This window comes from Geospiza fortis, unplaced genomic scaffold, assembly GCF_000277835.1.
Source record: "Geospiza fortis unplaced genomic scaffold, GeoFor_1.0 scaffold171, whole genome shotgun sequence".
Classification (NCBI taxonomy): domain Eukaryota; kingdom Metazoa; phylum Chordata; class Aves; order Passeriformes; family Thraupidae; genus Geospiza; species Geospiza fortis.
Window position 1 is genome coordinate 2,219,028 of NW_005054313.1, and position 15,037 is coordinate 2,234,064.

Here is a 15,037-nt window from a genome sequence, read left to right on the forward strand (position 1 = left end):
CCGGGCGCGGGGTGAGGGCCGTGACCCGAGCGCAGCCGTGTCCCGGTGCCGGCCGGAGCGCTCTGACACCTCGGGCCGCTCGGAAAGAGCCCGAAGGGGGGAAACGCCTCCCGCACAGCTGTTCCAGCGTAATATCGCCGGCATCTTACACCGTCTTGCTAAACCGCTGGAAAATAAAGCACCTCTGCCTCTTCCTTGGACCTTGTATGACCAAATGACTTTCTTTCACCTCTACCAGCACAGGACCCTTCAACCAGCAAAAGTGGGGTTTTTTGTCAAGTACCGTGTCACAAAGACCTCCCTTGATGGGAGGTTTAGACATGAAAGTGCCCTCACCGTTGTCATAAAAACAGCACCATCACATTTGATTGTTCTGGCTCTTTTCTGTCTGTAAGCATCCTTACTCAGTCCTTGCCAGCTGTCAGGTACAAACCTCTGATTTTTTTCATAGTAATCATATAACAAGCAATTGTTTTCCAGTATCAGGTGTGACAGGGACAGACGTTTACAAGTGCACCCAGATCTGTTTAGCCAGCTGCCTGTACAAACAAGTGTAACAAGTCACAGGTAATTGTTTACATGCAGTGTTTATTGCAAATTACTGTCACCTCGCCAGGATGTTTGAATGTTGTATAACAAAGCTCCAGTGGATTGTTTTCCAGCAAGGGTACACACTGGTGATGTGCTTTCCTAAGTGCTGAGCTTGTCCCATCAACTAAGGAAACTGAGGTTTCATATTTAAAAGATTACTAATTCTACAGATTTACTTGTGTAGGCAGCAGGGCTGGTTTTCATAGGGTAAACAAGAGGTCACTTATAAGTGCTCAAAGATCCATAAAACTTACAACAACAAAATAATACTCTCTGTTATTAAATAAAATATTTTTTAAAAGCGTGATTCTTTGCAATCTTTTTAGTTCAAGAGTCTAAAATCTGTGACAGAACATCACTGTACCCATTTACCAGACAGTGCAGGACAGGACAGAGATGAGATGAGGGAAAGAAAAATCAGTGGAGGGAATTAGTGTTGTTGGAGTCCAACAGTGAGAGTCATAAGTAATGAAATGCAAGGACATGAGGAGAGGGGTTGGGTTGTGCTTGGATTTTACCTGTTCTTTGTTTTGCTTCTTCGCCTGAATTGTCCATTTTTTTCCTCCCCTCTCCTTCCTACCCCATCTGCTGAAACAGGTCACTGTACTGTACTGAACAAGGAGAAAAAGGGAAACAAGTTATCTTCAGGTTTATGTTCCTCTATAGAAAAATTTCCCAATGCAAGATTCCAGGCAGAGCTGGCTTTATTTTTAATGTTAAGCTAGAAGCTCCAATTAAAAATGCTTAAAATGCACTTCAGAATGAGCACGGTACTTCCAGGGAGCAGTGGGAGAAGAAGATGCATTTCTGGGAGACTAAGCCTGCACTGGTGTTCCAAGAGCCCCATGAATCCTGTGGAATGCTCCAACATCTCAAGCACTATTACTTTTTTACTATTTTGGAAGATGTTTAAGAGCAAACTAGAGGGAATAATAACAATTAAAAAGTTATACTGGTGTACCTTAAAACCCCCATGCACCAAGAGCTCAGCCCCCGGGGAGCACAGCATCTATGCAGCAGTAGGTTCATATGGCAACAATAAACATGCACTAGATTTGTACAAATCTACTCCCTCCACAAAAGCATTGCTTCAGAATAACTTAATCAGGTCTAAATTAAAGTGTTATCTATCTCCAGAACGCCTTTCGTTCCATAAAACCTTGAAACATGCACAGAATTAAAGTCCATCTCTGGGGGAGAGACCAACCATCCACCTAGCAATTTACAGCAACTTAACAAAAGCAGGAAGGGAGGATATATTACAGGCAAATACAGGGCTCGGTGCAGGAGGAGTGTAATTCTCAGTCCTTTTAGTTTCTCTCTGTTATCATTTCCCATTTGTGACAGAAGTAATAAAACTTCCTTCCTCCAATCTTTATTTAATTAAAGCGTAAGGTCTTTGGGGCAGTGAGCTTACTGTCTGTGTATATATACAGCACCCAGCATGAAGAGGTCATGAATTCATCTCAGCCCTTTAAATACTCCTCTAAATACAAAGCATTAACAATAATAAGAATAGGATATAATTTTCATTTAGAATAGATGAGTCTTCTGTTTTCAATTATCACAAAGAATAAATTACATGCATCTCAGGGAATAATTAAATTAAGGGTTAAGGGAAAGTATTTCATACCAGAGACTTGTAACTCTGTTTTTTTGCACTTAAAGACACTGCTGCCCACTCTTACAGCATTTACTCAAAATTCTTATTTGCCATAATATTACAAAATAATGTCCCAAATCCCACAGGCCAGCTCATCAGTTACTGTAGGGGTATGGTTTAATCTGAGGCAGTGCATGTGATTACTGTGATAACATACCCAAATTAACCTTTTGCATGTGCAATAAACTGCAATTAGCAATGTGCAGACAAATGACAAGTTCCTTCGTTTCCTGTAATATGCAGCAATACACAAGCCAGATTTCCTATTGAATCCCATATTAACCTACATTCGGTGGCAGTGAAATCTCAGAGCACCGTGTCAGAATTTATCATCTTCCAATGATGTCAGCTCCACCTCTTGACAGTTCTAGACAAGATGTTTATAAACAACTCATCCATAATCTGACCAATTTCAGCGGAAAATGTTTATCATTTTTTCACCAGTTGTTCCAGCCACTTTGAAGGCTTTTACTAAGGGATGGGCCGAGCTCTCACAACAGTATGGTTGTGTTAATAAACGACAAGAAATGAAATGGAGATTGAGTAGTGAGTGGCTTTGTGATGCCTCTCTGAGCTGGTAGGAGGCTCAGGGGTAGGGAAGCTGCAGAAGTGCCTCTTTCCCCTGTGATAAGGAATGTCACATCAAAAACTACAAAATGGGAAGATGATGCTTCCACAAGCACTTTCATTCCCATAATTCCACACCTCTCCCTGCTACAGAATTCATTTGCAAAATATTTTTTTTAAAAACAAAGATCTTCTGGGACAAGTCATGAAAAGCAATTTTGCTGCAAACCAGAAAAAGTCTCACACCTTTAACAGTCACCATCGGTCTCTGAAAATGTTGATACAGTACCATAAACCTGAACCAGTTCTTAGCAGCTTTACTGAAGTGCTTGTTTCCAATATAATAAAACAAAAAAGATTTTTGTAATAGGCATCACATAACTGCACTTGCTTCATATGCCTTTGCTGGTAGTGTGACATGAGCGATGAGCGTGTGCAGGCATGGAGGGGATGAAGTGCCTTATAAGAATGCAGTTTTGTTTAACATGAGTGATGGAAGGGAATTCAAAAAGCATAAAGATGCCTTTGTAATAAATCAGAACTAACCAGCCAGATCACCTGCCCACTTTAAGGCTCTCCACCAGGGTTTGTGAGTGGCCTCCTTCAGTTATTGTTCCGCCCTGCCCCTCGCTCGTGAAGCAGGGTTATCGCGCAGTGTATCTGAATGGAGTGGTGTTTAACAACCGTGCCAAGCAGAGTTCGAAATGAAAATCCCTCCTGCCTCTCCTTTGCTCTCACACGACGTGTTTGGAGCCCATCCTTCCCGTCTGCTCCCGCCAGCAGCTCTCCCTCTCCCTCTCCCGCAGTGGAGCGCTCCCGCTGCGCGGCTGCGGGATTGGAGCTCTTTGTTACCATGGCCCGTGGGCCCGCTCTGCGGCTGCGGGGCGGCGCCGGCGTCTCCGGGCTGCGAGGCACCCACCGCACTCGTGGGCACTGCCTGCTCAGCTGGGCTGGGTTAAAAAGGAAAAAAAAAAAAACAAAAAAAACCAAAACAAACAAACAAAAAAGGAAGATTTATATCTGTATATATATTTATATCTGTTTAGACTGAGCTAGATAACTCGTAGATCTGTGAGGTACCTCATAACCTTGAGTATTTTTTAATCAGTTTAAATCTCTGAAATAGTAAATTGTAATTAAAATTTAATATAATTTTAATCTCTCAAATAGTTAATTATAATTATGGTCATAAAACATGTACAACCTTTGCTTCCTCTCTCCTCCATCCCTCACCTCCTACTCAGAGCTGCTACATGAAGAAAGAGAAAATAATTGTCCCTTTAATGGTAATTGTTTATAAACTCCTTTTCACAGAGACTATGTTTATATACAATGCCTAGGCAAAAACCAGGCACAAACATAATACTGATAATAAACGAATGAATAATACATCCCTGACCATAATTCCAGTGCTCTCCAACAAAAGAATATCTAATTCCTGTCACAGAATTGCCTTGTAGGTTGAAGTTCAGCATATAAATACACATGGGAAAAAGATTAGATTTTAATTGATAAGTATTAATCATCATTCACTGCTGTCTCTGCAGGAAGCCCTGTGTTAAAACATCTAGTTAATATACAGTATAATGGATAACCTTGAGGCAGAAGCTCTTGCATCTGTCTCTATCCAAGAAAAAATGTCAACATCAGCCTTTGTTGTAGCAAAATACCCTGACATCTGAATGGAGTTGCTGCTGCTGGAAAATTGAATGTCCCCAGTGCAATCCTTCCTCACATGGGTCCAGTGCTTAACCTAGAGATGAGGCCAAATTAAAAATCTTTATCTGTGCACACCTGTCCTTAGGAATATTTGAAATCTGGTCTGGGTCAGAATGCTGTGTTTGTGGTGCATCTCCTCCTCTCTGAACAAACACATTTCTCATGTGATGCTCTCACTGCAACCACAAAGCATTAGCACTCACAAGAGCATCATTGAAGATACTCAGGCTGTTCATTGAGAACAAAGCCATTAATGATTAATACCATGGTAGGAGAAAATGTAGCAGCATTTCTTGGCAGCTGAAATGTGGCAGTGTCTGTCCTACGTGCAAAAGACTCACAAATACCTTCAGCTCTTCTTACATAAAATCATTCTTATTAACTCTGTGGGAAAGGGAATCAAACAAATCCCCCGAACTAAAGAGAAGGAGATTTTCACATGTAGAACTGGATATATACAATACATCTCTCTCTGACTGACCCAGCAGATGCAGAGATGCATTTACGTATCACAGGCATTACTGTCCCAGCAGATGCTATAAAGTTGTCACTGACACAGACGCTTACTGTCCCCACAGATCTGGATTTTGGGAGGGAATTTTCGTACCACAGACACTACTGTCCCTACAGAACCACATCTGCTGGCTGAGTTATTGTTTGACATACTCTTCTGCCTTCAGCAGATGTGAGAGACTGCCAGGACAGCAGGCATTTCTGTCACAGCAAATCTCCATCTACAGGGAATTAAACTGCAGCTTAAACTACTGCACTCCCTGAGCCCTTTCTGTGGACAATGCTGACAGGGAGGAGGCAGCATAAACCAATGAAAATGTAATGTTGGGCACCAAGAACATCACCATTAACTCTGCCTAAATATGGCTGTGTTTGGGGATATGCCAGGAGAAGAAACATAATTACTTGCATCCTTCTCCCACCCCTCCTTTAACAAATATTCCTTCAGAGAAACATTCAAAGGAAAAAGTGTCTCACACCACTTTCATATAATAGATCCAAAAAGGCAGAAGTCACTCATGACTACAAAGCTGACAACCTTAATGCCCTGTAACAGTGACCAAGTGCTAGGTCATTTCCATCTTGCTTTTGAACTGAAAATTTTCTGAGTTTCTAGTTTATTAACACCAGAAGATTTGATCCCCAATTCTAGAGGTGCAGAAATAAAGGGAAGGGCTTTGCTTTCAATCCCTTTAATTTGGGCCTTCATCTTTTGAGATTCTGCATGACCTCCTCTCATAGTCAGGGTCCAATGGCAGCAGCAGCCATGGGATGCTTTGCTCCTGTGCAGCTGTGCTGCCAAGCAGAAACTCTCCAGACATGAGGAAGAAAATCCTGGGCCTGTACTAAGACATGACTATGGCTAGACTCTCCCTCTGGAGTGAACTCAGCCTAAGGCCCATACCAACACAAGTACCTACATATAAATAACATGTATGGTACGTGAGCCTGCACTTGGGAGCTGTCTTGGGCCTTTTTTTGCCTGAGTAGATTTGGTGCCAGAGAGAAAAACCCTCCCCTGGTAATCTGCAGTAATGTAAACCCTACTTGAAGACACAGCATCCAACTTTGGAATTCCCCTGTGGGGAGTCCAGGCATTTATCTTCATCTGAAGCATCAAGAGCTGTCCATTGGCAAAGGCAGGACACACAAATTCCCAGGGTAATAATCTGATACAGCACAGCAAAACCTATATCCTTGGAGCAGATTGTGGGAAAGCATCAAGATCTTGGTTGCCCTGCCAAAGCAAACAAGATGTTTCAAGCCCCATCATCTGCTCTGCAGTTCACACCCTTCCAGTGCTATCTTTTTCAGATGCCACGCCACACTGGTTAGTGGCAATGCTGTTGTCATGTGTGACTCATTCCATTTTACTGGAAATTAGAAAACCACATGCTGCACTGAAGAACTGCTTATTTATGTAGTCATATAATCCCAGAGAGAACTCATCCTGCCATTATTTGTATGCAGATTATTTCAGAATTTTGGAAAGGCAGGTTTTTACCAGGGTTCATCCAGTGGACAGGTTAATCAATAGCACATTGCTCTTTTCCAGGGTCTGCTGTGCCCTTCATACTTTCCAGTACACCCCCCTGGAAATGCAAATGGTATTTTAGAACAGAGTACCTTCATCATTACAGGATGTGTGGGAAGCAAAACAGAGCACAGGGAGCAGTGGAATTGGAGGTGCCTTAGCACAAGAGTCTGTCATGTATTTATTTCAGCTTTAGGCAGGTGAATTTCACCCACAAGGAAAAACACAATCTACTTGGTCTTGTTTGGTTCTTTTTTAATGGTGTGCCTTTCTAAAGCCTCCTCAAATATTTCCTGAAGACATCACAATGCTACATTTAGTGATTAATGCTCAGTGTGAGTGAGATGAACTGGCATATTCAGAACAAAAAATTGCAGAGATGTCAACAGTGCATTCTTTCTGTGGATTAAGAATTACTGGATAAAAACATTAATGCTTTTAACCAATATTTTATGGTGACAACAAATCAAACTGGATAATTTTGAGTTCTGAAGCACAGGTCTGGAATTACACGTGATTCAAAGAACAATTTCCTATATAATGAGTTTTTCTAGTCTGTATAAAATTGGTGTTGCTAAAGCAGCAGCACTAGGATCAAAAGTTAGATTTGATTGTGTGCTGACAGGCAAAGGTTCTAGAAATTCCTAAACTAAGAGACTGCATTACCTTTTACAGGTGGAGATAAACCCAGCCTTATCTTCAGATGAAGAAACTGTTAAGAAGTTTCAGGCACCGGACATTTATGAAGAAAGAAAATAGAAATGTGAGCCATTCTTTTTAAAGGTTAGCATAGCTTAAACATTCCTGAAAATATTTATTATCATAACAGACTAGACCTGCTGAAATGTTCTCACTTAGGATTTGGTCTTTGACATTCTCAGAAATTCTGTTCACTTCATCAAATGGTTGCCATGAAAAGCAGAATTTAGCAACAAAAAGGAAAAGACACAAAGTAGTTAAAGGCCATTTGGAAAAAGACATTTGCTTTTAATGTTACTGACTACCCCTCAGGACCCAGATTAGAGTTCTGTTTTAAAGCATTGCTTTCAAGCTTGCTGGTAGTGTCAGACAATTTAAATAGATCTCCATTTTAATTTCCAATCTAGCAATATGGAACAGCTGCCATAACTTTATGCAATGTGGCAAATTGGACATTCTCATCCCTCAAATGACAATCATCAAGAAGGGACTCTGAAAAAACCATAATATGCATCCATTTTTACTGCCTTTTAGTAACTCCCAGTCAAAATTGTATTCTATATAAAGAACCCACACTCTCAATTGTACCTTTAACTTGCACTGTCTACACCAGGAAGCAAAGGTTTTGGGTGAAAGTTGATGGGATTTCTAGAATCATTTTTCCTTCTTCCAGCCAGTGAGCTGGAGGTTTGTCCACATCCTTCTGCCTTGCACATCACCATCAGTGTTGAAGGCTCTCCAGTCAGGATTTTCCCCACAGCTGCAGAGGGAAGTTGTAATGGAACAAGTCCCAGTTCAGCCTCACCACATCTGCCTTGTCAAAGCCCCCAGCTTCTACAGCTCTTGCAGCTGGAGTGAGAGTGTGAAATGAAGTGTGTCATCCTCATGCTTTTCCTGCTTCCTAGCAGAAAGAAAACATCGAAAGGAAGATGGAAATAACAATTCTCAAGGTCTTTGTTTCTGTTTTTTTCAGACCATGTTGACTCAAGAGGGAAAACCGAATCCAAAGGGAAAGCACTTTGAGAGTCAGATGAAATTCCTTATCCCTGCGTTCAGACTGGGACTGTCTAGACCAGGACAAAGGCAGTTCAGCCACAGTCAAGGGAATTTGTGTGTTTGGGATATGGTACATCTCTAAGCACAATCCCATGTTACATGTAGTTTGAGAAGGATTCTCTCTTCAGAGTACTGAAGCATGGATGTGTTGGTCTTATTTCAGGAACAAATCCATCTAGCTCTCATTGTGTATTCATTCATAGATTATATACTGTGTGCATTTAGGTGAGGCTGCCTCCCACTCCTTTCCTTCATTCCAAACAGAAAACTCAAAGGAGTTCTGGGACCTATCACCACACACGGTGCTGTCACCAGTGCTCCCAGTAAGAAGAAAAAAAAATATTCAGGGTCCAGAGACCCTGTTGCTCCAGGATGGACTATTTCCATAAAAATAAAACACAATTTAAAAGTCTCTGGCATGTCTGATTTCAGTTGCTAAATTAACATCTCTATTCTTGTTTCTGCAACGCTTCTCTCCTACCAAGTTTGTGGTTTCTTGCCTTCCACATGACACAACCAGCTTCCGACCCTGAGATTTCCTCCCTTCAATCTACATTTCTCATGAAACTCAATCTCCAAGCATGAAACCAACTCTCACTAATCTGTTTTCTGTTATCAGTTTACTCACAGGTATGTTTATAAAAGGACATACATGTGGGTAGTATGCATGTCTCTCACTTGAGTTTGCCTCTGGCAGTTGCCATTTAAACCACAGAAAGCAGAACTATTAAGCTCAGCATTTTCCAAATGGGCTTCAGCTTTGGATGGCTTACTTGATATCATTCACTTCCAGTCAATAAAAATTATTTGTTCACAAAATGAGATTTTATCCCACCTTTTACACAGTTAACTTAGATCTCAAGGGAGCGGGTTAAGAACAGAAAACAAAGAAAGGCAAACAAGGCAGGTTAACTACATTTCACCTCTGTCCTAGAGTGGTTGTGCATGTCTGCCTGGGACTGGAAGCAGGCTGCAAGCTTGGGTGATCACCTCTAACACCTATTTCTATCACTTTGCATTTTCTTTCATTACTGGAGATAAGCATTACTTTGAGACAAAAAAAAAATTATGTAAAGTAAATATAAAACAAGCTGCAATAAAGTGGAACCAGGACTCATTTAGAGATGGAGGATTTCTGATTTGGAGGTTTGGCCATGAGTATGCCCAAGTCTTCCTCTACATGCAGGACAGCCACAGCTCCCTAAGCTCAGTGGGGATCTGTTTGACCTCAGACACAGATCTCATCTGCACAGCTGCTCTGGGATCAGTCCTGCTCCTGGGAAGGGCCAAGTACTGATCCATTCCTTACATTCACTGCAATTCCTGCCAGTGCAGCTCGTGGACACTGGTGGCACAAGCACAGTAACTTCACCTGGCAATAAGCAGTTCTCTCTCAGCCTGAGTGCATGCCAAGAACAGCCTAATCTGCTCAAGAAATTATAAGCCATGCAGCTATTTGCACTGAAACCCCTGCAGAAACAGCCCTCCCCCACTTCCTTCTCGGCTAGCTTGCTCTAACAGCAGGCAGACATAAGTGAAAGGAAAAACAATGAGAAAGGAAACTTGGGAGGGACAGGTTAGAAGCAGAAGGAAGAAGCAAAAGGTCTGACTCTGCAGACCGTATTCATGATGAAAAGCATTTGCACAAATAACCTAATTGCATTCTGTGGGACTGCTGGGCTGAGTAAAAGTGCTGCAAGTGCAAGCAACAATTGCAGAGGCAGGAAACAAGTAGGAAAAGAAAGAAAAAGGAAGCCTCACATGAATCAGACACCTGCACAGAGGAGAGCAGTCTCACACACCCCAGGAAAAACAAACCAACCAAAACACTCACTGCCTTTGAGTTACTGCAGAAATATTTATAGCGCCTTTCCCGACCTCTGCCTTGCTTCCTGGCAGGCAACGCCACAGAAAGAATCTTTACCACTGGCATCCCCTTCTCCTGCCAAACAAGAAAGCAGTCCCTTCCCAGAGCTCTGCAAAGGCAGGAAAAGAGAGCAGGCAGGCTGCAGGAGTGGCCTGGTCTTCACCTGGGGAAGGACCAGCACCAACCTGGGCACACACTCACAGGAGGGAGCGTGGGCATCTCTTCCTGTGTGATGAATTGAGGCCACAGCATTGATTTTGTATTGATTACTCTCAGCAAGGAATAACACAGGAGCCAAGGAAGTGATGGGTTCCAACAAAACCCCTCATCTTTTCTAAATGACCCCTCTTCTTTTCTTTCCCTCCAAAGCATGATGATGCACTGAAGAGAATCAGATGTCCAGTAACAGAATTGCTCATTTTCCAATGAGCTCTTCCAGGAATTCTCAAGACACCTTCTATGACAGAGCAATTCTAAGATTATAAATCACTAAAATAATGCATTTATTTATCAAAAGCTTTTCTCCTAAAATGAAACACTAGAGAGCAATCCAATCATTCCAATGAAGACATGCATTTGAATTCTCCGGGCTCACACTACTTGGCACTTTTCAAAATGTTTCCAGTTAGGTTTGTCCATAAGTATAAAAAGGAAAATCAAAATATGTCTCTCTGAGATTGGCTGATGTTTGTGAAACAAAACTATCAAATCAATCAGGGAAACCAGGGACTAAATTCAAAGCAATGATGGTTTGAGATCATACATTAAAGATGACAGGATCTTTCTAAGTCACCTCAAACATGAAACACTTGCAGTACTAAGTCACAAACTTATCTGAAAAACACACACTACCACCTACTGGCAATTATTCATATATGTTATTTACATACTGATAAGTGGCAACAATATGTGCACATTTAATTTGCATGAACTTTGCTAGAACAAAGATCATTCTTCATCTTTACAATTCCTAGACTTGAAGAAAAATATATTCCTGTGGATGTAGTTCCCACAGCATGTGACTAGTTATTGTTTTCTTTTCAGTAAGGACTTAAACCAGAATAGTTGTTTAGTGAAACACTTCCCATTTAAGGTGGTTGTTTTTGCCAGTAATGTAATATGGGGTTGTTTTTGGGTCATCCATAAGTTGGTAACATGGTCCCACCAGGCTTACAGATCTTCCCATTTCACACCTACTGTCCTAAAAACGGGGCATAAATTATTTCAGTGGTGGTATGGAACCAGGGAGGAAACCTGGGGCAAGTGCTGCTCCTGGATACAACCACTCTTCTGCCCCAGTCACACAGCAGCCTGGGAAAAGGAGGACCATGGCTGATTGAGGAGCTAACACAAAGGAAAAATGACACTCTGAAACACCTTTTCCTCAGGTGATTCCCTGCCTTTTGCTGCAGTTCTCACCTTCTTGCCCTAAGGTTCACAGTAATGCCACAGAAACATCCTGGAGGCAGAAGTGCTGTGATTTATATGCCAGATTTGTATGTTAGTTAAAGGCCCTGGTGTGCACAGCATACACATCACCCTGGCTGAGCTGGGGTGACATTTTCCACCTCCATGCTCTCAGTGGAGATCTCTGCATGATTTTTGAGATGGTGCTGCTGTGGATGATGCCTAATTTTGGACATCATTCAGAATATAAAGTTGATGCTGGGACTATGTCAATGTGCAGCCTGACTGAGCCCTCACCTCAGCAAAGAGAAAATGTGCCAGGAAAGCCAGGCCTGACTCCACTGAGTCACGCTCTGACCTGCTGTGCACTCGATCTCAGTCCTGCTGCTGCCATTTCTTGCATGAGATCAGCTCCCAGGGAGGATTTTGGTACGTGGGTGGCAATGTCAGAGAGACTGGCTGGCCCTGATGTAAAGGCTCCCTGAAGGCCAAAGATGGAGACTGAGAAGAATTGTCCCTGCAGCTCTAAGGGCACGGGCCCACACGACACCAGGTTAAACCCCAGCCAATGCCTACTCAGAAGTCAAACCAGCAACAAGAGAAGCTCATCACCAGCTGTTACAGCTCTGCAGGAAAACCACCTTTCCAGCATCCTAGAAATAAACCATTCCATCCAGGAACGGCATTTCAAAATTAATAAACTTTTATACATTTACGATTAATACAATTTATGGTTTAATTAGATTTTTTTTTAACCTGAGTTGATTTTCAAAACATTTTTTTCTGTTAGCTGAACCCTAATTATACACCAGGTTTCCTGCTGGCAAGTATCAGACTAGCTCAAGACAGGCCTTCAGATATGCTGTGCTAATGCCTGACACTCAGAACAGACACTTTTCGTTCTCTTCAATATATGCATTGCAAGTAGTATTTTCATTGGGCTCCCAATTCAGAAGGCTGGAATGAGCTCGTGAGTCATTTTTACAAGTTGACTCACATGCTACAAAATTGAAGAATTTGGTGCAGGGGAAAAGAAAAAGCAGAGGCAGGGTTTGTGGGTTTCTGCACATCCCTGTGGTGGGGAAAAGGGTGAGTCTGTCCCCAGCACCCAGCTGCAGCAGCACAGGGGTTCAGCAAGTGCATTGCTCAGATGAGGCTTTTTCACCTGTAGCTGTTGAAGGAAGGATGGTCTTGGGAGGCTTTTGTTTCACGAAAGCTGTGATCAAGAGATTATATAAAGTATTATAATTTTGAGATCCTTTTCTTTTGGAAAATAGACCAGTTCCAGCATCACAGGATGCCTGGTTTCAGGGTGTTTCAGTGATTGCATTTCAGCAGTTCCATTTCAAGACTGGGCAACATAGAGACAACAGGGAGAGAGCTCCTTCTCCCCCTTAGATGCCAACCCTGCATCTCCAATCTCAAACAGGAGACAGAGCTGGATCAAGTTCTTTTCTCCCTGCACCAAGGAAATGTCCCACAGCTCCCACTATATCCATGTGAAAACCCTGATGCCTTCCCACTGCAGTGCCTGCATTGCTTGTGTAACCTCAGAGCCTCAAACCATCTGCATGGGTGCAAGGGACGGGAACTCAGTCAGAACAAGGCAAGTGGAATCAAACCTACCCTTCTTTTTGCTGTTACCTCAAAAAGTGGTAAACCCCACATTTATTCACTGAAGCAAGGCAGTGTGAACTGCAATACACAGAAACTGCAAGAAAATAATTTTCCTTATACTGAGGAAAAGGCTTTTTTGACCTGTCACTTTGCCTGTCATAACCACATTTTAACATTTTTCTTTCCTTATCCTTAGAGGAATCTATACGAGACACAAATGAAAGGCAAATTCAGAGAAGGCAGAAAATGCCAGGGTGTTTTTCATTGTCATGAGGACAAATGCCAGAGCCCTTCTGGGACATTCAGAACATCTACTCACTGTATCTTATTCAAGGGAAAAGCCATCTGTCAACAAACTAATCACTGGACAGATTCAGAGACAAGTGAAAATAAAAAGCCAACACAAACATGCAGATGAGGTTCCAGTCAGCAACTAGCCACAGAAAACAAACAAATCCCATCCACAAAGCCTGGCATTTGGGTCCAGCCATTTTTCACTGAAGTCAGAACTGGGGAGGGAATAATGCAAAGTGATCTCCAAACAGGAACTTTCACATCAATCAATATGACTGTGGAAAGATGGGCATGAACCAAACCTGGATCCACACCCTACCTACATAAGCCAGTAGCAGCAGCAGAACAGAGCTCCTACCACACCATTAACAGTATTAAAAGCCCTACTACTTAATATTTAAACATCCAATGATACTGAACAATTTGAGTCTAAGCTCGTGGCTGACTGCAGCCTCCATTTTTGATCAGAAACACACTACCCCAAGGGAAGGGCTCCAAGTGACTGATGTTCCTAGTGGCCAGGATTCCATCACCGCTGCAAAGTGAAGCATCTGCCCCACGTGTGGGCCCAACTCTCATATTTTTTTCATGAGTGTCTTGTATGACAAGGGACTTCATGATATGTGGATTGAGATCTTTGCCAGTCTTCCTCTAGAAAAATGAAAGCCCTGTCCTGGGTCACCACAAGTACACTTTCCACAAGCACAAAGGCACAAAGAGCACTCTGCAAAGGAGTTCCCTGATGTTAAAGCCCTGGTTTTCCTTTATTTTCTAAGCCTCACTTCAGGATGTGCACGCAAATGGCAAAAGGACATAATTGTTTTGATTCTGCACCAAGTTTGTTCTTATATTGTTGAAAAAGATTGAACAGCAGAGGAAAACTGGGATATTTCACATCATTAGCATGTGCCATGTTAAATAAACAACTGAGTTTGACTTCAGTTTCAGCAACATGAAACATGAAAGAAGTTCAGCTTAGCACTAGCTGAAATCAACCTGAAGGAGTCCGAACTTCTGAGAGCTAAAATCATAATTGCTTCCTTAAAGGCATCACTTGAATAAAATTAAATGCATTTCTGCAAAAGCTTCACTAGCATAGCAACTGATTGGCCCTTGAGGATTCCTATAGATACTTGTCATTCAGCATGAAATCAGGTCAGCAGCTAAAATTAAACATCCACCTCTCCCCTGCACCGCATGTGGAGTCATCGCTTTTAGTATTGCTCAGCTCTGCCTCCCCAAATGGCTTCATTCTTACCACAAGCTTAAAGGCTGTCTTATCAAGGAGCACTGATGGATACAGTCATTTCTGCTCCCAGATGAAAATCTGCATTGATTAGCTCTCGGGCAGCCTGCCAAGGCACCGTGCTGCCTCTCGCCCTCGCCACTGTTCATCTGCCTCAGTGAGGCCTGCAAGCCCTACATAAACTGCAATTTCTCTTCATTAGTGTGATTCTGCCTGCATGAATCTGATAACATATGGGATATTATCATAAAACAGCCTATTTCA

General features: G+C 42.3%; 1 long non-coding RNA gene across 1 annotated transcript; it reads left to right on the plus strand.

Moving 5' to 3' along the window:
• The first annotated feature begins 7,259 nt into the window (after positions 1-7,259).
• Positions 7,260-8,754, plus strand: LOC115947760. Its single transcript, XR_004081613.1, has 2 exons — positions 7,260-7,370; positions 8,260-8,754. It is a non-coding gene; the product is annotated as an uncharacterized LOC115947760 (long non-coding RNA).
• The last annotated feature ends 6,283 nt before the right edge of the window (positions 8,755-15,037 follow it).